Genomic DNA, 21276 nt, shown 5'->3' with positions numbered 1-21276 from the left:
ACAGCTTTTTTTTTTTTCTGAGCTAGAATTTTAAAAGATTACATATATTCTACCAGAAAATGTTCATGCAGTTACTAATAATGATGCTGAAGGAATGAAAGTGTAATTCTAGAAATCATTTACCATTTTTTAAAGTTTTATAGTTTATGAACTGGAATACAGAAAATTGAAGTTTGATTTAATATTTGGTGGAAATAGGAGAGCTTATTATTTATAGTTCTGATATTAGAAATTACTTGAGGTTTCTGTTCCTTAACTTCATAAAATATATTTCATAAAAATGGTTCTTAAATCAGGTTATACAATGAAAAAAACAAACAGGTATGCTGAAGAGTATTAGATTTTAACATCATAGCTGACCTAAATAAATTGGAGAAAGTTCTTAAGCAATTTTGTTTAATTTTCCCATCAATAAATGGAGTGATAATAATACTTAATTATTTATTGCACAGGAGTCTTGCAATAATTAATTAATACTTTAAAACACTTTGAAGATGAAAACAGTTTTATAGGCCTCAGTATTAAAGGTAAATTTTTATGGTAAATATTAACCAGTTAAAATCATGCTTTTGGTCTCCTCAACTTATTTTTGAATGTTCTGTTTGGATGCCTGTGTTAATTGTGAATTTTAAGATAGTACTTCTGAAAAGAATGTGAAATCCTGCTTTAAATCTTGAAGATTTAGGCTGTGAAATCACCGGTAACTTATTTTTCAAATTTTAGTTGTTTCATGATTATAAACCTCTCTCATATCCCAGAAATTGAGAAAATAGTGATCTCAGTTCAGTATTACAAAAAGAGGCTCACTATGTTAGAAAGTCTTAAGATTTGTATTTTCTCTGAAGCCCTGTACTTAATAATTAGCAAAGAGAAAGAAGGAGTCACTATGATGGAAATTCGGAGCATGAAAACATAAGGTCCTTCATTTACTTAAACAAATATTTATTGAGCATATGCTATAGCCTATGAAAGATACATCACTGGGTACGTATGGGAATAGAATAATGTTCTCATTCTCATGAATTTTTTATCTAATGGAAGAATTCAAGCAATTAAATTCAAAAGTGCTATGTAGAACATTATTAGTATCACAAAGACAGAGCGAAAAGAGACAGTTCTGAGATGCTCACAATTTTTGCAAAGGTCACATGTTGATGTGCCTTTATATTTAACAGACAAAGAGGGAGGAGTGGTACTTTAGAATAGTAGTGCCCAACTGGAATCAATCATCCCCGTCGCTAAACTGGCACATTAGCATTGTCTAGAGATATTTTTGATTGTCATTCTTGGAAAGTGCTACTCACATCTAGAGAGACAGTACCGAGCATCCTCCAACACACAGGACTTCCTTCAAAGACCACAGGGTCAAGCCTATGAAATTCTGCTTTTGATGGTAACACAGGACTGACTATCAAGGCGCCATCTGGAGACAGTACTGCACATAAATTAAGAGTATTTTGGCAGGAGCAGGGAAACAGGGTAGGTAACATTGAGAATCTTTTTAGGAGAGCCTTGAGTATTATAATACAGATTGATTCATTTTTTTTCCTCACTCAATGACTCACTTATTCATTCAATAAACATTTATATCTCAGCTAATGGGGACAAAGGGATGAATGATATAGTACCTGCTCTCAAGTTTACAGTGAAGTTGGAGAGTCAGGTAAGTTAGTCACTGTATGTCTTAGGCATCTTTCACAAACATGATTTCTGTAAAACATCAATTCTTTAAAAAGATTTCTAATAAAAATAAAAAATGGTACATACTTTTGTTTTTTCTCCTACCTTGGAACTGTATGGGTACATGCATATAGTCACGGATACACACACACATACACACGAATAGACACACTCATGCACACACACACACACACACACACACACATGCTTGGCTGTCTTTCAGCCAGCATTTCTTTAGCCAAAATATGTTTCCTTTCTGTTCATGTAACAACTATGTACAACCCATGATCTGTTGAGTAGCTTTCATCATCGACCCTTCCAGATTCACTCTCCACCTGTCTCCATGCTGTTCCATGACCCAGGATGCTGATGTCATTCTTGAGTGTTTGGTTTCTGGCTGTGTTTGGTCCAATGAGACATTTTCAGGAAATGAGAGAATGAAAGAAGAAAGGGGTCAGGGCACTTATTTCCTTAGGTCCCTCTTTCAAGTAATCAGGCCACTCCAGATTTGCTGCATCTCTCAGCAGAACACCACAACCTCTTCTAGACGGCTGCCTCAGCTGCCTCTCTTACTACTGCTCCCTCTCCTTGCTCCTTCAGACCTAGACCTGACAATGCTCCTGTTGGGACCCTTATGCTGCTCTACTATCCCTCTTTACAAAGATGCTCACATATTTGTAAAATCCATTATTATGTGCTCCTCAGACTACTGATCCAGTAGTTTCTTTGTTGTAAATGGAGCAAATGACTTGGAAAATGCTCATATGGTAACTGCTTATGAACAGAGTTTTGCATAGGCAGAAGTCTAGAAAACTATAAATTTTATATTATGACCCATGAGAACCTATTAAATAATTTACCTGTTAGCTTATTTATTGGTATATTTATTTTTACTTGTAGCACACCTCAGGGGTTTAGCTGTTTCACAGACCCATTCTGATGTTCTCTATGTAATTCCACTTTTGGTATATTTGATTTCAGAGCACTTTATAGTTGGAAAAGTAAAGCAGCTTAAAAAGAACTGTGCTTTATTCTGGCAGAGGGAAGCAGGCAAGGAGGCAAGGAGACCCACTGAGATGAACATTCAATACTGAATAATTAATATTTTGTTCTACATGTTTTCCAATTCTAAAGAAATCAAGACAATGCTTTAAAGTCAAGATAATGACTTGTAAAGAGCTAGTATTGGCAGGAAAGCAAGAATGGAAAAGGGATATGTTAGTATGATTGACAGTGCTTGAAAGTTCATTGGAGGGCGGGAGTACAGAACAGAGAATGGTGATGTGAGATAAGAAGGGAAAGATGAAAATGAAAATGCAAAACACAATGCAGCCTCTTCCCCCCAGATTCCCTAACAGCTACCCATCATATCTATCTCACCTATGAATTTTAAATTTAGAGTTAATATTGAGGTTAGATTGGCATGTCAGGGGAGGGTTCACAATAAGTGGACAGAAGGTGATTTGAGGAAATGAATTGGAAAGGCAGACCCTAAATAGAATGAAGTAGGGACCACATTTCCCCTTTTTGACATCTAAAATATGGGTGTCATGAAGGACCTCTAGTGGTGGGCTCGTATTACACGGCAGTAGGACTGAGATTATGAAAAGAGACTTTGGGAAAATATCATCTTTGTTCTTTGAAGTACTGGGCTCCCATTTTGAATAAACTATGGCTATGCCCCAGAACAAAGGGAAAAATACATAAATACATATGTATATATGTCTTTTGTATATATAATAACATACACATATATATGTTAAAAACCAGTTTAGTATAATTAATGTTACTCTTTGTGGGGAGCTTTGTTGTTGCTGTTGAGCTAAGTTAATTTGTGCTTTCTAGGCATGATATTTCTAATCATTGTCCTCAATTCTGAAAATACATAAATGAATAAGGAATGGTCCTCGTGTTTCCTTTAATAACCTGTGAACTTTGCAACTGTGTCTCAACTGTGCAATGGGGAAAGAAGAAATAGATCATTTATCCAACTTGTGGTAATAGATAGAAATGCCATGGTTAGCATCGGGGTGGTAGCACTAATTGTGTAGGAAAATCTAGAATCCATGTGAACCTCAGAACCAGAGTGTTTTTTGATGTGATCCATCCATTTCTCCCCATCAGGAGATATGGGCCAAACTTGGAGAATCTCTCTTTTATTTGTTTTTTTTTTACCCATTAAGAAGAGTGGCATTTCCTTTTAATTAATGTTGAGATTTTCCTTGCCTGCCAAGGAATTATAACAATGGCCATATAGCAAAGTTAGTATCAGATCAGTGTCTTAATTGAAGAATTTCAAAAAAACATATCTTCAGTCTGAATTATACATTTTCAATATTAAAGTGTCTAATATTCAAATAATTTTTTGAAAAAATTAAAAGTAACAAAATTTTATAGTGTTTTATCCCATGCACCTGTTTTAATATTTGAGAAATTGGTATTATATAATACTTTAGTTTGGAAGATAGGCATTTGTAATCTCTAAGCACTTTTTCTTTTTTAACCCTCTTCCTTTCCATTCATCAGCCTCATTAAAATCCACCCCCATCCCTGTAACTTATGTATTCTATTTTAACAACTTTATTGAGATCTAATTTACATATAATTAAATTCCCCTTTTTAAGTGTATTATAGATGTAGCCTTTAATAAATTCATATAATTATGCACCCATCACCACAATTCAGTTTTATAACATTTCCAATACCAAAAAGGTTCTTTAGTGCACATTTGTTGTTAACTCCTGCTCCAGTCTGACAACAATCACCAATCTTTCTGGCTGTAATTTTTGAACTATTAAGTTGCATGTATACTACTTTGTTCCCATTGTCAGAGTAGTACTTCATATTTGATATGCCATATTTTATTTTATTTATCCATTTATCAGTTCATAGGGATTTGGATTATTTCCAGCTTTTACCTATTATGAATTTTTCTGAAGTGATTATAAATCATCATTATTTTGATGGAATTGCTTCTGTAATAGTTAAAAGTTACATGATGTGTACATGTATTAAATATCACGTGGTACCCCATAAATATGTATAAGTTTTATCTTTTTAGGTTACAATAAATTTAATTAAAAACAATTTGATGATGACATGGAAAATTTGAATATGGACTGATTTAGATGGTATAAAATTAATATTAATTTTTTCAGTTGTGATAGTATGATAGTAGTATTGTGCTTATGAAGAAGCATGTCCTTATTAGGATATACATGATGAAAGTTTATACTTTTAATTGCTGCTAAAGTCTTCCTGATGCAGAGTCAAAATCTTTTAAGTAATAATTATTGGTCCTCATTTTGCCATCTGGAGCTAAAAGCATGAGTTGATACTGTCACAAGAAAATTGTCTTTATTATAAACAAAATAATTAAAATAAAAAATATATATATGCAAGCAAGAAGATTACAAAAATTAAGTATTCTTATAAATTACTATATTAATTTTATGCCCCCATGGCAAATGCCTTTTAGAATGCATGATTTATTCTAATATAAATGTTTAGGCAGAAGTCAAGTATAAGTACGACTTCACTATTTTATTCCCTTCACTATTTTACACCCTTCTGTTTTATTAATAATGCTGATATTTTGCTATTTACCTCCTTGACACCTGCTTCTAGTCTCAAGTCTTTAGAACTTAATGAAAGAGAGAAGGTTTCACTTAGTACCTCCCCTCATCCCCTGACATTTAGCGATGCAGGAATATTATGTATTTTAAGCATGCTAATGGTTGTAGCCAAGAGGAACCCCAGAATAGTCCCATTTATTTGCATTAATTTTGACTACAGAATTGCTTGTTTTGGGTTGTTTTGTCCAATGCTGATTTAAATCACCTTCAAAAAAATATTGTTTCTTTCCTTTTATGATTTATCACCCCAAAATAGTAATACATGCCATTGCTTACTTTAGAGTCCATATTTTGTAGGTATAATTTTTGAGCAACTTGAAGGCTTAGGGGAAAGACTATGGAGGTCACAGAAGTAGTTGCATGGGGTATAGAGTTTGGTTTTAAATCCCAGCTTTACCTTGTATTAACTATGTGAACTATATAAAATTATTTAATCTCTCTGCACCTCATTTTCCTTATATGTAAAATAAGAATAACAATACCTATGCGTCATAGATTAAATGAGTTAAGACATTTACAGTGGTTACCACAGTGCCTGCCATATCTCAAAAATTAAGCTCTTATGCTTACATGGTTGATAAGTGAGCTAAGAATTAGGGGGACAAGCTGGCACTTCTTCTTTGCTAGAATTTGGTGAAAGATGATCCATTTGCAGGGATTGTGAAGAAAGATAAGAAGAGGCCTTTAACTGAAATAAGAGAGGCAATGACCAAGATCTATGTCCTAGAGAATCAAACATACATGAGAACTAGCTCCAGAGAAAGTAGATAAGGAAATCAAAGAGTCAAGAACAGAGTTCTGAGAGGGAAAGAAAGAGACAGAAAAATGATCAGTTTTGGGTGGGAGGAGAAACCTGAAGAGAAAAATGCCAAAAAAATTGACTAAAGAAATGTCGTCCGGTGAGGTGGCACAAGCCTGTAATCCCAGCGGCTCTGGAGGCTGAGACAGGAGGATCGTGGGTTCAAAACCAGAATCAGCAAAGGCAAGGCACTAAGCAACTCAGTGAGACCCTCTCTAAATAAAATACAAAATAGGGCTGGGGATGTGACTCATTGGTCCAGTGCCCCTCAGTTCAATCCCCAGTACCAAAAAAAAGAAATGTCAAAGTGATTACTATGAATAGATCTACTCATCAGCGGGCTAATCAAACAGGATCTGTAAGGTTGCAAGGTGGACTTAGGGACTCGTTCTGATCATTACCTGCACAGTAGATGCTTTCTCTACTTAATGTCAGCTACAAGAGGCAACAGGACTATATCATTCGTCAGCATGCCTAGTTCAATCATAGATTTGTCTGGAGAAAGCTTTATATACATAGCAATTAAATATTTTATCCTAGATACCAGACTGACAATGGATATAAGACACACATTGCGTTTTGGGGTTTGTAGTTTCCTATCTAATTTGTTTGGTTGGTATTTAGCAGCAGAGAAAAGGTGTGGTGAGAAAATCAGTAGCATTAACATATATTAAGATTCACCTGCTCTTTTATATGTAGAATGAATTCTGCTTTTGAATATATTCCTTTAGGTGTGATCTGTTTTTTCTGTTGTTTCATTAGCAGTATTTAAAAGTCTAAAGTCTAGTCTTGATGAATCATTTACACAAAAGAAAAGAACAATAAACACTGATTTCTAAGAAGCTAATAAGAAGTAGTTTACATAACAAATTATCTTCATTTTAGTTTAGAATTACCTAAAAATTTGGAAAGTTATATTTACTTATACATCACAATGTGTTTTTTTATTCAACATTTCTTGAATAACATGCTTATACTTAAAGGCTTACAGGATGCTACATACTTCATTCTGTTCAGTACACATAAAGGAATTGGTTTAATGTTGAAAGTTTTGACCATATCTTTTAGAATTCGGATTTTAACTTTTACTTTCCATTCCAAGACAACATTGAGATATGTGTGATAAATATAAGGTACCTGGTGAACTAGAATGCTTTGATGTGAAGGAAAATTTGATGAAAATATAATTGATTTGGAGATTTTTATTGAACAAATGAAACTATTTTTCCCCCCAACATCACACACTAATTGCATTTCATTCTGATTTCCTTGGAGACACATGTGGAATAAAGTGTAATAAATACTGTACTTGTGTGTTTACTTACCAGAATGTTCTCCTCAGAAAGAGTAATGATACCCTTTCATTGACATCATCCAAGTGATAATATACTTTTGTTTCTGTCATTGGAGTAATAATAACCTTTCAACCACATCACCGCACAGTGCTTCATTCTTTTATTGTACATAATGTATAAAAATAAAAAGACTATATTATTTCCTAAGAAATAAGATTGTTAAGTAAACTCACAGACATCAGAAAACTACAGTTCCTTGTTAAAGTGTACTAAAATTTCTATAGATACTTGTACCTTTGTGTAAAAATTTAATTTTAATAATCTTCCAGTTGTCACATTATATTTAACTACAAATCTCTGCTATTTCATATCTGAAAGATGTGACTTAAGCCAGTTACAGTTGCTTACACCACAATGCTAAGTAAGGCATTAATTTTTTTTTTTTGAAACATACTTCTCAGGCTAGGTTTCAAAATCTGGTTTATATAATATATACTAGTGGATCATTGTCAATAAAGGACAAACATTCAAGTATTTGTTCATGAGTGAATTTAATATAATTCAATAAAGGACTGACACTAGTCATAGTGAAAATTTAACCATTTTCTCTCAAAATATTTGAATAATATGGGTTAACTCACAACTTCAATGTAAAACATTAATATGTGTTTAATGTAAATCTTTCCTGAATTGCTTCCTATCATAATAAATAGAATACAATATAAATAACTTGTGACTTTTATTTTTTTACTTACTATCTAAGATATATTTGTTCTGTTTTTGTTCATTCATCATAAATTATAATAATATGATTTGAACTAGATTATGGAAAAATGTTATTCTAGTAAGAACAGTGAACCAGGTATTAAATACTCAAAGAACTCATCTTAAGCTAACCAGGTAGTTTCATCATATAGACATGAATTTCAGGAAAAAGACCTAGAGGAATTTTACAACAATTAATTACAAAATCTTACATAAGTTAAGTAAATGTTCATTAAATGTGTCTATTTCTGATCTTGTTTCATACTCCAAAGAGATTTATCTGAGCTGAATAATGTTGGTTTGAAGGTGGCCTTGCAGATGGAGGGCAGAAATGTTATCACCATTTCCAGGTTTCTACTATGGCAATAGTCTCTGAGTTAAAACCTGAGTTGCTGTTATTGGAAAAAGGGATGCCTAAATAAAAGCTTTTTCAATATATGTATATATATTTATTCAGTAGAATAAGAAAAATTAAACACTGAATTTTTAGTTACCGGGTGTTGAACTCAGGGGAACTCGACCACTGAGCTACATCTGGACCCTATTTTTTTAACTTTATTTACAGACAGAGTCTTACTGAGTTACTTAGCACCTCGCTTTTGCTAAGGCTGTCTTTTTGAACTGGTGATCCTCTTGCCTCAGCCTCCCAAGCCTCTGGGATTAGAGGTGTGCACCACGGCACGTGGTGAAATGCTAAATTTTATTCTTAATTCATCTTTTGGTTTTATTGTTGGAAAAAGAGGGATTTTTCACAAAATCACTGACAATGAGAGGTGAGATGACTTTGCTGTTTGGTTAGTGTCACTTAGACTGCCTGCCAGGCCCGTCTCTAGCAGTATTAAATGTAATGTGTTATTCCTAGTTAAGATTGTTCTAATAATTTTTTTTGGCAACAGACGTTTTTGAAATATAATTCATATTCCACACAATTCATTCATTTTAAGTATAAAATTTAGTCTTTTGTTTTAATACAGAAAGTCATGCAAGATTGCCTGAATCAGTTTTAGAACATTTTCACCACCCCAAGAAGAAATCCCATCTTCATTAGCAGTCACTCCTCATGTCCTAATAATGCCTAACCCTAACTCTCACCCACAGCCAACTACAGATGTACTTTCTGTCTTCATAGATTTGCCTGCATTTGGAAAGTTCATATAATAGGAATCATACAATTTGTGGTCTTCATTGACTAGCTTCTTTGACTTGGCATAATGTTTTCAAGGTCATCCATATCATAGCATTTGTCAGTATATCTTTGTTTTGTTGTTGGCAAATAGCATTCGATTGCATGAATATACCATTTACCACATTTTATTTAGTCACTTGTCAGTTGAAGGATATCGGATATTATACATAATGCTTTTGAAAACATTCTGCTACAGGGTTTTGAGTGGATGTGTTTCACTTCTCTTGGGTACCTGCCTAGGAATAGAATTTCTGGATCTTATGACAACTCTGTGATTAAGCATTTGGTTAATCACTGGACTGTTTTACAAAGAAATTGTGCCATTTTAGATTTCAACAGTGGCATTTGTGAATTCCGACTTCTAGTTATCCTTACCAACACTTGTTGTTATATATCTTTCTGATTGTATTCATTCAGCAGGTGTGAAGTGGTATGTCACTGTGGTTTTGATTTGTTGATGTTGACATCTTTCAGGTGCATTTTGGCCATTTATGTATCTTCTAGGAAAAATGTTCGTTCAGATTCTTTGCTCATTTAAGAGATAATGTTTTTATTATTGTCATGAGAACTCCTTATATATTGTTTTACCAGCGTTTCTTTGTGTAGTTTAGTAAGACAAAAATCTTAATTGTGTGTTACTAATAAATTTAATTATTAGCGAAAAATATCAATCAAACATAATTTTTGCTTGACTTGACATAGGGAAAACTAATTTGATTTAACTTTTCTTTCAATTGGTCTGGAATATGTTTGAATACCAAACCATGGATTTTAATGTTACCTAGTTCACAACTTTAAAGCACAATAGGATATATTTATTGATTGGAGATTACTGTAAGAAAAGCAATGTATTTTGTTATGTGCCATTAGAAATAGTACTCCTTTTGGAAAGATACAATATGAATGAAGAAATTAAAGGTAGGCTGGATTTTATTTTTTAGTAAGTTGTATTAATTGTGCATGTTAATGGAATCATTGCAATATTTCAACACATGAATACAGCATGAACTAATCAAATCCAGCCTATCTTCACCAACCCCACCAATCATTAGTAATTAATATTCTACATCCAAATTGATTGTTTCTTTTCTTTTTTAACTTCCATATGTGAGAGAGAGCATATGTGATACTTGTCTTTCTATGTTGGGCTTATTTCAGTCCATATGATATCTTCCAGTTCTATCCTTTTCGCAGTAAATTACAGAATTTCATTCTTTCTGGCTGAAATAATAGTTTATTGTACATATATACTACAGTTTCTCTTTTCATTCATCCATAGCTCAGCACCTAGGTTGATTCTATATCTTAGGTTCTGAGTGCTGCAATAATAACCATGGTCATGCAAATATCTCTGTATGTGATTTATTTCCTTTGGATAAGTACCCAGAAGTGGAATAGCTGGACCATATGGTAGATCTGTCTCTAGTTTCTTGAGGGACATCCATACTGTTCTGCTCAATGACTTTAATAAATCACATTCTCACCAACAATATATTAGTGTTCTTTTTTCTTCACATCCTTACTAGCATTTGCCATTTTTGTTGTTGTTGTTGTTGTTAACAGTCACTGTAACTAGGGTGAGAGGATATCTAATTGTAGTTCTGACTTATTTCCCTGATGGTTAATGATATTGAGCATTATTTTTTCCATGTATTTGTTGCCTATTTGTATTCTTTTGTGAAGTATCTATTCAGATCATTTGCCCATTTTACTTGTTTTTTTTATTAAGTTTTTATAGTTACTTATATCTTCTGGATGTGAATTTTTTTGTCAGATGAATTGTTGGCAAATGTTTTCTCCTATCCTTGTCTCTTGACTTTGTTGTTTCATTTGCTATGCAGAAGTCTTTCAGTTTGATGTAATCCCATTTGTGTGCTTTTACTTTTGTTTCCTGTGTCTTTGGGGTAATATCCAAAGACTTATTGCCTGTATCAATGGACTTACATTTTTTAAAGTGCCTGTAAATTTTTTAAGTTGGCATATAATAACTGTACATATTCGTAGTGTGATAACTCAGAACATGTATAGAATTTGTAATGTTCAAATTGGGGTGATTTGCATTTCCATCTCCTAAAACATTTATCATTTCTTTTTCTTAATTTTTTTAATTTAGCTTTTAATTTTTTACAGACTGCATTTTGATTCATTGTACACAAATGGGGTACATAATTTCATTTCTATGGTTGTACACAATGCAGATTCATACCATTCGTGTAATCATACATGTACATAGGGCAATGATGTCTGTCTCATTCCACCATTTTTCATACCCCCTCCCTCTCATTTTCTTCTACATATTCTAAAGTTTCCCCATTATTCTCTCATTCCCCACCGCCACCGCCATTATATATCATCCTCCACTTATCAGGGAAAACATTCGGCCTTTGGTTTTTTTGGGCTGGCTTATTTCACTTAGCATGATATTCTCCAATTCCATCCATTTATTTGCAAATGCCATAATATTATTCTTCTTTATGGCTGAATAGTATTCCATTGTGCATATATACCACAGTTTCTTTATCCATTCATCTATTGAAGGGCATCTAGGTTGGTTCTACAATCTTCTTTTTGTTAGAAGTTTTGCATTTAAAATTATTATTTTTTTTTTTTTCGCGGTGCTGGGGATTAAAATTATTTTTAAGGAAATATTTAAAATTTTAGAATTTGAGCATCCATCTTTCCTTCTTTTAAATTTTTCTCATACTCTTTTTCTTAAGCATATTAATTTTAGATTATAGATTAAACCTTAAATAACATAAGTGATTTTATATTTCAACAAAATTAATCATTTCTACTCCCCTGGTTAGCATGGAAGAGAAGAACAACCAAGTGTGTGGAGAGGAAATTAGTTGCCACTAAAATGTCAAAACGTTAAGTATTTCTGCACATTGGGCTAGAGGAAGTGGAGAAGACAGCAGAGTGTTCACAAAAAGGCACTTGGAAGAAACATGGCAGGTGGTGATGTCCCTTTTATTGGGGAGGAGTCTCTTTCCCTGGGTCAGGGACATAATAGGAAAGTTGTCAAAACACTGGCCAGAAAGAATATGCATATGCGCAGTTCAACACAAATACAACCTCCACTTTATGAAAGAAAAAGAAAAATCTTGGGAGGTATGACTAAAAATTATCATATCAATCTACAAATTCACTGAATAACATCTATTTATTAGAGGATTCCTAGTGTTTTTTGAATCATATAAAAAATCACCATGAAAACAAAAATAAATTGAATTAAAAAATGGAATAGGGTGGGATTAATTATAAATTTGAAAGTTGAACTACACATAGAACTAACTTTTAAAATATTATCCCTATTTAAGAACTCTTTGAAATAAAGCAAGTTATGAATTTATGGCATTGATTTAAAATAAAATAAGCTCATGTATATATAAAAGTACATATACAAATGTTTATAAATATAAATGTATACATATTTTTAAGTAGGTGTGATGCTTGTTCGTAAATCTCAGTGAAATCCTAAATATCAGCAAATTTCTACTGACAAGAATTTGTAAAATATATATCATGATCCAAACCGAGACATATAATAACTCTGGTGTCTGATTTGAGTAATAACTTCTTTCATTAGGTGTCCTCAGCATCATGCTCACTCTCATGCCTATTCTTTATTTTCACTCACAGACAAGCAATTGGAATTTTGTCATTTAAGAACCACGCTCTGTGGCAGGATAGTAAGTAAGACTTCATTAACATGAAAGTGGAAAAAAGCTTGTTACACCAGGATGGAAGAAAGTTTTTCACACAGAGGTAAGAAAGAAAACGAAAGTATGAGTGCAAGAAAGTGTAAGAGAAATAAAACCTTAAGGGTAGAATTTTCTACTTACTAATGTGCTTTCCTTTAGCACTCGTTTCTGCAAGTGGGTGACTGCATTTGGGGATCTAAATCATGGCTCCGTTGCCATGTTTTTAAAGCTATTAAATTAAGTTACCAACAGCCATTCCCAAAACTTATATGCATGGAAAGATGTAAAAATAACAAAAAACAATAAAGAAAATTTCCTATTTAAATTTTAATACTGATATGATTAAAAACATCTATCAACAGCACAAAGGCAATCAGACTTCCTAATCAAAGAGTAGACTTGTTACAATAAAAACGAGTTTTATTGTCATTTCTGGTATAGATTTAATTTTTTATTTTTTTAAGAGCTGAAAATGGTAGGAGGTGATTCATTTATTTAGATTGAAAACTACATCTGGTTCAGAGTTAATAGCCATCTCAAAGTGAAGTATCATTTAAGGAGATTTGGGGGTAGGCCGGAAGCTTTTTATTTTTACATCATTTGCTAATAAGAAAGTTATATGGAAGCTATTAAATTGGAATATTTGATTTTGCTGAGATTAAAAAGAAATATTAGACTCATAGTTAATATTTTGTGCAGAAAGCTTCTATTACATTCTCCAAACTTTTAAGAATCTAATGTAACAGCATGTTTTGTGTTTGGCTTTAGGAAATGTTTCTCTATTTGTTGTATATAAAATAAAATAAATATAAAAATTGAAATAAGATAATGTTCTGAGCTTCTATTTTACAAAGTTTCAAACTTTAGACTCATGCCTGGTTGAAAGAATTTCATGATTAATATGTATAGTGTGCTGTAGGAAATAACTGCTAAAAACCTGTATCTGAAGGATAATTAGCTATAGCAAATTTTTTTTCCTTTGACTCTAATGGGAGTATTGATATCGTACAGTCAAATGTGAGAATATTAGTGAAATATGCAGGAGTAAACTAAAATGGAGACTAAAATAATTAGAAGAAAATGTTATGACCTACATTGGACTTACCCATCAATGTATATTTGGCGAGTTTAAAAATTTTTTTACTGCATTTTTTTTCTTTTTCTGTGCCCTCTGATCCCGCAGTACTGGGGACACAACCCAGTAACACTCAACCACTAGCTAGTCTTTCTTGGTTTTGTTTGTTTGTTTTTATTTTTGAGTTTTTAAAAAAAAAAAAATTTTTTTTTTAAATTCTGACACCAGTTTTGCTAAGTTACCCAGGCTGACTTCCAACTTGTGATCCAACTGCCTCAGGTTCCCAAGTCTGGGATTACAGGTGTATGCCACAGAACCTGGCTAGACTGCAATTCTTCATATTTGACTTTTGCTTCATTTTTCCTCTTCCTATTTGTCCTTGCTTTTCTTTCTCACTCCTTTGTTTCTTTCTCATTCTTTTTTCTACCAAAATTATCTTTAGGTACAGACAACACATGGTTCTACTCTGAGGAGAATTTGAAAGAGAATGCTGACGTCTTTCTACTCAGGGAAGCAAGATCAAGGTGTGTATGTGTGTGTGTGTGTGTGTGTGTGTGTGTGTGTGTGTGTGTATAGTGTATCTACTATGGGAGAAGTTTTTATTCTGAGAAAATTAAAATATAGATATATTACCTTTCTTTCTGCCTAGCATTTTGTTAAAATTCTGCTTAGTTTTTAAAACAAATTGCAATTAACAGTTTCTATCCCCGCTATCACATTATTTTCTTAAACATTTTTACTAAAAATGTCTGTGTTGACTTGTTTTAACTGAAATAAAGTCACAGCATATCTTGACACATCATTTTCCCCTTGGTTTCAGCTAAGGAACTACAAATATGAAAACATCACAACTTATTTCTTCTACTACTTATTAAACAGACTTTAGTTACTGGTGAAGGGCAATTTCCTTGAAATGGGCAGTTATTAACTTATTGAAGGATGCTTTAAGATTTCACTGATACTTTTTGAAAATTTGGAAATAATTTCCCTATTGCAACAATATTAAAAGAATCCGACTTGATCCCAGAATGACCACAAAACTGACGTGTTTATTTCATAATAAAGGTAAAATGTAGAAATTTAGCATCTAATTTCAATACTTTGTTTCTAGCGGGGAGTAATGAATTGAAGCACTCTTATTTAGTTTTCTGATTTACTAGGGTTTTGAGTCTGACTCATCTCTGACTGCACAGTGCAACAGGGAGGGAAGTAGGAATTCTTGAGATCTGGTTCACCATAATGTCATGCTTATTGTAACTAAGTCCATACCAGAGCCCTTCTATTTTTATTTATCCCTTACTGGTTCTCAAACAAAAATAACCCAAAAAGTAGTTTCCATGGAAACTTTTTTACCTTTCCTCTTATCTGCCTGATTCTACAGTCCCTTGATCTTCAAGTTTCATCTTTATTTCTCATCAAATGATTAATCTTCCTATTTACTGAAATGATTTAGGTCACTTTCCCTCTTCCTCAGCTTGCCAATTTCTGATATATATATTTTTTAATTTTAGAAAAAGATTTGATTCTACTATAAAACCAGCCTCTTTGTCCTTGACCCAGCTCTTCCTGTTTCACAATGGATATTATTCTTGTGGATATTCTCTCCCTGTCTTCATACACACTCATATACCCTTCTAGCTCCTTTCCCCTTCTTTTTCTTTAAGGATAAGCATCTCATATGTCCCTTTCATCTCTGTTAGCCTGGAATTAAGTGCATTTAATTGTTTTCCTTTTCTTCTTTCCAATTAGAATTACCTTTTTAATATTGACATGTTATCAACTCAAATAGACACTTATTCACTTGAAATCTACTCAATTGTTTTTACACCTTAACATTTCTTTTCCCTTAAACTCTAGGATAGCACATTATATTCCCCCACAAGACTCAGATTCTTCTTTTCCTGCCTTCTAAATGCTCAATATTTTTCAAATATTCCTTTTTACTCCTTTGCTGTTTTCTGCGGGTCTGGGGATTCGAACCATGGTCCTCGTGCATGCTAGGTGAGTGCTCTCCAAGAGGAGCTATCTCTCGAGCTCTTCCTTTGCTGTTTTCTATACTAAATACTAAACTGCATCTCATCTCTCCCCAAATATTACATCCTTTCTGAGTGAAAAATTACAAAATAATCATTTTACATTTTCAAAGAAATGAAACCTGCAGGATTATATTTGATCTTCAATATGAATATGTGAGGTAGACATTTTTATCCTTATTTTACAGACTCCTAAATTCATATTTTCATTTTCCAACTATCTGTTCACTTTCCCAAATTCAGTTAAGTGTTTACTTATGTTTGCATCCAACATGACATAGTTGAGATTAAATTTATGAACCTTTTCTCTCTCATCCATTGTCTCTTAGCAATTTTCCTGTTGGGTTAACAATAGTCAAGCCTGTTAGTTCAAAATCTTGAATTAAGTTTGATTTCAAACACCTAAGATTTTCAAAGAGATTAATGTGGATGATCATCTCTTGATGGCCCCTTTCTATAACATGTCAACTCATTCTTTAATAGCTCACTCAAGTGAATAGTATGGACATTTGAACAACATCAATTCTTCCAATCCATGAACATGGGATATTTTCCCGTTTATTTGTGTTTCCTTTAATTTCTTTATCAAACTTCTTTAGTTTTCAGTGTACAGATAATTTTTTTACCTCCTTATTTAATTTTAACCCTAAATACTTTATTTTTATAGCTACTGTAAATGGGATTGTTCTTTTGATTTCTTTCCAACTAGTGTGTTGTTTGGTATAGAAATGTGTTTATTTTTGTGTATTGATTCTGTACCCTCAAATTAACTGTATTCATTTATTCTAACAGTTTTGAGTGGCATCTTTAGGGTTTTGTATAAATAATGTGTCATCAGTAGGTAGTGCTAATTCTACTTCTTTCTTTCTTATTTTGAATAGAAATGGTGAGAGTAGGTATCCTTGCATTGTTCTGATTTTTTTTTTTTTTTTTTTTGCGGTGCTGGGGACCGAACCCAGGGCCCTGTGCATGCAAGTCAAACACTCTACCGACTGAGCTATCTCCCCAGCCCCATTGTTCTGATTTTTAAATGCTAACTCCTTCACCAAGTTCACACTTGGTTCCAACACTCCTAGGAACCTTCTCAGAACTCATGTTTTTGTGAAACTTTTTTCCTCCAATCCCAATATTGCTAAATAATACACCATCAGAGTTCAGGTTTTGGATTAGACAGGTCTCGTACTCTATTATCTCTGCTGCCACTTATGAGCTAGATAACTAATTGCAAGTTATCTTTTTAAAGCTTTATATTTCCACATTGGAAAGCAGTGGTCATAGTAATAATGCCTAATTTGTGGGATGATTTAAAAAGATGAAGTAAGATGATAATACCTATAGATGGCTTATAATAAGTGCTCAAAAAATTGTTAATTATCACACCTCCTAATGTGAATGTATGCAGAACCTGGACTTTTAAAAATTCAGTTTTTAGTTTTGTGTTCCTTGTATTTACATTGATGTGATACCTAAACATAAGTACTTTTATCATCTCTATATGGTGTGATAAATTGCAGTTTAAATGAATATTTGTGGGAGGAGAAAATTTTTCTTTAAGAATGTTCATAAACTATAAGATTATGTAACTATGATTAAAATCAAGCACTTCAACAGAAGAATCAGATTTTGTATACCTTTGCATTTTGTATATTACATAAACTATCATTATATAGCTTATATGTATAAATTATGTGTTAATTGAATTTACTTTGATAGTGTATTAGTCAGCTTTCTGTCACTACAACAAAATGCTTGAGATAATTAACCTATAAATATATATGGTTTATTTTTGCTCATAGTTTTGGAGTGCTCAGTCCAAGATTGGGTGGATCTATTACTTTTAGACCTCTGGTTGGTGTGCCATCTGGTAATGCAGGGAGCACACGGCAGAGAAAACTGCTTATTCCATCATCCAGGAAATGAAACAGAAAGAGCCAGGGGCCAGAGTCCTACAAATACCTTTCAAAGGAACACTTCCAACAACCTAAGGAACTTCCACAAGGCTCCACCTGCCAAAGGTTCTACCACCTTCCAATAGCACCACCTTGAGAAATAAGTCTTAACGTGAGCTTTTGGAAAGCACTTAACATTCAAACTCTATCAATCCTTCATTCCATCAATCCATCAGGCCACAACCATTTTGAGCATGATTCTAAGTGACCCTATTTGGCCCTTTTGCCTCCAGGTTTTAACTCTACTAACTCATTTATGTCAATGATGTAGAATAATATTCCTTAAACTCACGTGATCATACCATTCTCTGTTCAAGAACTTTCAATGGTGGCTTGTTTTTCTCTAGCGCAAGAATGTTAAACTTCTTCCCTGAAATTTAAAATCTTCCATCTGTTTCTCCTCTTCCTATGTGATACTATTTTCTATTATTTCTTAACAAGCTTCCACTGCCCTACTGAGATAGGTATATTTCTTTTTGCTTCTAGTAAACTAGGGCCCAAAGATAAAAATTTGCATAAAATATTCAGTATCATGTTTCTTATTTCCCTCTCACCTTCTAAGCTTTTACACATACTGTTTAGCTTCCTGGAATGCCTTCATTTCTTCCATTACCTTACACAAATTTACCTAAACCCCTAACCCAAGAAATGTTTTTTTCACCACTATTCAACCTTTTTTTCCTGTTTTCATTAATTGTTCACCTTTCTTAGTATCATTACATGGCCTTCAAAGTAGTCTAAAATGGGCAATTTCCCATGAAATCAGATTCATTGGAACATATAAAGTCTTTGATTCTTAGCAACTCCCATATACCTCCTTCTTCCAGAAATGTTCTTTATAAAAACAGATGTTATTTATATTCTTCCCTCATTCCTCCCCCACCCTTTTAAATACAAATCATGGAAGGAGTGATGAAAGTGTCCCTAAAGAGTTCACATCTGAGCGGGAACCTGAATGAAATGATTGAGTATACCAGGTGAGAATCTGGGAAAAGAATTCTGGGCATTGCCAAGTCCTTTACATGGCAGCACTTTTTCCTCTAGGAAAAATAAGTTAGCCAGTGCTGTCTGCATGGGACAATGAGGGAGAAGGTTTGAATGGCCAAATCAAGGACAGGGATTTAAGCCATAGTACAGGGGTTTAGAATTGTTCTAAACTTGATGAAAATGTATTGTTCAAGTTTGAATAGAACATGCCATGAAATAATCATAATTTAAAATAACCATGTGGGTGCTCTGTTGAGATGTGACTGCAGGCAAGTATGATTGGTGAAGATGTTTAGGAGTCTTGGCAAAAGACAAAAATGTCCACAGGAAAGCTGTAGAAGCATTTTCCTAATTTGGTCTTGACACCTTGACATTACAAATCAACTGAAATGATAGATTACTTAGAATTGAAGACATTAAGATTACCGTTCATTAAAACCTACAGGATATAAGAGGAGTGGTACTGGGGAGAAATTCATAACAGTGGAAGTATCTATTTGACATATAGAAAGTAAACAAATTAACTTAAACTGGAAAAAATAGATGGTTTGACAAAGTAAGGTAAAATAACTTAGATGGAAGGATGAAGTCAGCTATACAGGGAAATTATATATAAGTAAAACCAAAAATTATAATTGGTAAGTTCGAACAAGAAAATAAGAGAGGACACATTACTAGATGTCATGGGTAACTTTTTCGAGGGTTCCCTGGTTAGAATTCTTTCTTTTCAAGAATGGGCCTCCATATAGAGACTGATGTTCAGTGATTCTGTGTCAGATGCGATCCTATTCCAAGAGTTATGACTGTTTGAGCATGGACCAGGAAAGTCACCCACACTGGACCAGTTATTTATTTTTTTTTCTAGAAATTCGACATTTAAAATGGTTAGGTAACATTGAGTGGTTAGAGAAACAGTGAGTGATTAGAGAACACATAAAGTGGTGTCACTGAGGGTGTTTGTGGATACTCCAAATGTTACTTGGATTCATAGTGAAATGGAAATGAAATCGGCCATGAGTAGCCATTCCTAAAGTCATCACTACAAGAACTGCAATAAAAAATATGCATTCCTCACCTTAATCTCACAGTAACCCTTTTCTCCTTTAAAAAGAAAGGCCCAGATCTGCCTCAGTCTTCTTCAGTATTCCAATGGCACATGGAATCAGTGAGGGACACCACTAGGGTGCCAAACAAAAGAAAACTGGGAATGTGGATGTTGGTGTGGAGGGAGCAAATGCCCAACGATCGGGTAACAAATTCTCTGGCAAATCAGGGGATTGCATTTTCATCGAATTAAGTAAAGCATAAAGAGAAACTAGTAGAAGTTCCTTTAATTAATCATTAAAAACAATAGTTGAACAAATTTCTGTCATACACTAATAATGAGTTTGAAGAATTGAGTAACATTTTCTGTTTTTAAACTCCTTCTAGGACCTCTTGTTAATCTATGTGAATAAGCTTCCTCAGCACCCAGTCTCTGAAAATGAAAATAGTGAAAACTGAATGTTACACACTGTCTCATTCAAGAATAATAGCATTTATTAATGAAAATATGAATAAAAATAACTGAGAAATCAGAAAAGCCTCATTCTTTTTTCTTTTTTTTTATCATTTTATTTGTTCTAATTAGTTGTACACAACAGTAGAATGCATTTATGCATTTTGATAAATCATACAAAAGTGGAATATGATCTCTCATTTTTCTGATTGTACATATTGTGGGATCACATGGGTCATGAAGTCATATATGTACATGAGGTAGTAATATCTGTTTCACTCTACTATCATTCCTACCCCCTATACCCCTTCCCCTCCCTTCACTCCCATCTATGTAATACAAAGTAACTCTATTCTTCCCTAGTGCCACCCCACTCCCATTGTGAATTAGCATCCACATATCAGAGAATACACTCAGCCTTTGGTTTTTTGGGTTTGGCTTAGTTCACTTAGTATGATATCAGCTTCATTAAGACATGCACTTTCCATTGAAGTTTACATTTCTAAGATTGAAAAATTTCAAACTTGTGAACTTTTTGTTTAAATTAACTGAGCACAACTAGATAATTATAATAATTTAATTCAGGAGAAAAAATAAATGAAAAGTTAGAACCTTATAGTCATAGGAACTTCAATATTAAATTTATATAGTTTTTTTATAGATATACATT

General features: G+C 33.2%; 1 long non-coding RNA gene across 3 annotated transcripts in view; it reads left to right on the top strand.

Annotated features, from left to right (window-relative positions):
• LOC124988120 (uncharacterized) overlaps window positions 1–20659 on the top strand; it is a 40295-nt gene extending 19636 nt beyond the window's left edge. For 2 of the 3 annotated variants that reach the window (XR_007109360.1, XR_007109362.1), the window contains 2 exons: window positions 13003–13128; window positions 14582–14742. This is a non-coding gene — a long non-coding RNA (uncharacterized LOC124988120). Of the gene's footprint in view, window positions 1–13002; window positions 13129–14581; window positions 14743–20539 lie in introns of those variants that run through there. The other variant, XR_007109361.1, reaches the window with a different exon arrangement.
• The last annotated feature ends 617 nt before the right edge of the window (window positions 20660–21276 follow it).

This window comes from Sciurus carolinensis, chromosome 7 (assembly GCF_902686445.1).
Source record: "Sciurus carolinensis chromosome 7, mSciCar1.2, whole genome shotgun sequence".
In the NCBI taxonomy this organism is placed as follows: domain Eukaryota; kingdom Metazoa; phylum Chordata; class Mammalia; order Rodentia; family Sciuridae; genus Sciurus; species Sciurus carolinensis.
The sequence above is the reverse complement of the archived record's forward strand: the minus strand, read 5'-3'. Positions and strand labels throughout refer to the sequence as shown.